Source organism: Cryptomeria japonica, unplaced genomic scaffold (genome assembly GCF_030272615.1).
Source record: "Cryptomeria japonica unplaced genomic scaffold, Sugi_1.0 HiC_scaffold_138, whole genome shotgun sequence".
Classification (NCBI taxonomy): Eukaryota; Viridiplantae; Streptophyta; class Pinopsida; order Cupressales; family Cupressaceae; genus Cryptomeria; species Cryptomeria japonica.
In genome coordinates this window covers 366171-368468 of record NW_026728960.1, presented here as the reverse complement: position 1 = coordinate 368468, position 2298 = coordinate 366171, and the positions used below count along the sequence as shown (strand labels likewise).

Below are 2298 nucleotides of genomic sequence, written 5' to 3'. Positions count from 1 at the left end.
AAACCGGGCTCGGACTTCGTGCACGCCGCACCTTGGAGCACACATCGGAGCGCTCCCGGGTTCGCACCAGCATTGCGCACCTTTGATGCGCTGCCTTCACTAATTTCCAGAAAAGGCAAAAAAAAGAAAAAAATGAGATTTTAAAATTTCCGTTTTGAAAGATAGTGAAAAAAACGGAACGCGGGTGCCATCTTGAGCCCGCCCTGGTGTGCAGCCCAGGCAAGTTGTGCGCACCAAGGCACCCACCCTGGCCAAGGTGGGTCACGGGGTGGGTCCTAGGGTGGGTAACGGGGTGGGTACTAAGGTGCGTGCCAAGGTGGGTCATAGGGTGGGTGCCAAGGTGGGCACCAGGGTGGGTGTGCACCAACCCTAGCCAGGGTAGGTCACGGGGTGGTTGTCGGGGTGGGCGTCAAGGAGCCAAGGTGGGTGGCAAGTAGCCAAGTTGCGTGCCAAGGTGGGTGTCGGGGTGGGTGCCAAGGATCCAAGGTGGGTGCCAAGGAACCAAGGTGGGTGTCTGGGTGGGTGCCGAGGTGGGAGCCAGGGTGGGTCCCAAGGTGAGTGCAAAGGTGGGTGCCAGGGTCAAGGTGAGTGCCAATGTGGGTTCCAAGGTGCCAGGGTCAGGGTGAGTGCCAATGTGGGTTCAAAGGTGCTAAGTTGGGTGCGAGGTTGGGTGCGAGGGTGGGTGGGTGCCAAGGTGTGCTAGGTGGAAGCCCGGGTGGGTCGGCATCCCATGGGTGTCGAGTTGGGTGCCTGATGGGTGCTTCTTGTCAAGTTTTAGTCGTCGGGACTCATTTCGAGCCTTAGAGGTCGTTTCTTGTCCGGTTGCCCTGTCTTCGACCTGGGAACCCAATTTTGGTCCTCGGGTCCCATTTTTTTTTGTCTCGCATCCCACTTTTGGCCTGTGGCCTTTTCGGGGTCGATTCTCGTTTTGGGCATCAGAGCATGTTTCTTCTCCTAAAACCCAATATTTGTTTATTAAGTCTCGGAACACATTTTTGTTCTCGTGGACCCATCATGGGTCTTGGAACGCATTTGTGGTCCTTGGGTCCCATTTTGCATCCCGAAACTTGTGTTTTGGTGCTTGATCCCTATTTTGGGTGCCCACCTTGCACCAAGTGCGCACCCGGGGCAAACCGAGCGCCTTGGTGCACCGGGGCAAGATCGAGCGTGCACCCGAGGCGCCCCGAACATGCACCAAGGTGCACTCGGCCCACATGTGAGCGCAGGTCGTTGCGCCCGAGGTGGTGTGTGGGCACCGCGTTGCAGACGGGACACTGCACGCACACGACGCCCCCTCCAGGTGCACGCACGTAGGCCGGGCCGGGTGCACACCCGACGCCCTAGCAAGGTGCGCGCACCCGGGCAGGGCTCACACTTGGCGAACGGGGCGCACTTCGCGAGGGAGGGTGTGCACCTCGACGGGGGTGGGTGGCCGGGGTGGATTCGCACGTGGGTCGCGGTTTGCTAAGTACACACTGCGACAAGCTCATAACGGGTGCGATCATACCAGCGTTAGTGCACCGGATCCCATCAGAACTCCGCAGTTAAGCGCGCTTGGGCCGGAGTAGTACTGGGATGGGTGACCTCCCGGGAAGTCCCGGTGTTGCACCCTTTTTTAGTTTTTCGCCGGGCGTCGCAATGCTATTTGAATAAACCTTTTGCCCGTTTGCGTTCTCGTCGGGGCCGGGCCGGGCCGGGGTGCGCTGCCCGCACTACCGCGCGCGCGGGGGGCGACACCGAGCGCGCACCCGAGGCGCCCCGAGCACACAGGCCACGGTGCAACCCGGGCGTTGTGCGCGCACCCCGGTGCGCCCGAGGTGCTGCGCGCGCACCCAGGTGAAATCGGTGTGCACCTCGGCCAGTGCGCGCTCGGTCGAGTCGCGCACGTTGGCCAAGGTGCACGGTGATGTTTCTTACTCTAAGGTTCCGCACCAGACGCCCGGGACAGGTGAGCGAAGCTGGGCGGGGCCGGGTGCGCGGCCGGGGCAGGTGCACGCAGCTGGAGAGAGCTTTGGAGCACACTTCGGAGCGCACCAATGATGCGCTCCATTCAAAAGTTTCCTGAAAAGGCAAAAAAAGTTGAGATTATAGAATTTCCCACTTGAGAGATTGTAAAAAAAAAAAATTTAAAATGAAGGAAACGCGGGTGCCAAGGTGTGCGCAGCCCAGCCAAGGTGTGCGCACCAAGGCGCCCACCCTGGCGAAGGTGCACGCAAGGTGCGCACCCGAGGCAAACCGGACAATTAACCCAACTTTCGACTTCGCGCGCACCTTGGAGCGCACTTCGGAGCGCTCCTT

At 60.3% G+C, this 2298-nt stretch overlaps 1 non-coding gene across 1 annotated transcript; it reads left to right on the top strand.

Moving 5' to 3' along the window:
• Positions 1-1493: 1493 nt before the first annotated feature.
• LOC131866248 (5S ribosomal RNA) lies at positions 1494-1612 on the top strand. Its single transcript, XR_009364871.1, has one exon. It is a non-coding gene; the product is annotated as a 5S ribosomal RNA (ribosomal RNA).
• The last annotated feature ends 686 nt before the right edge of the window (positions 1613-2298 follow it).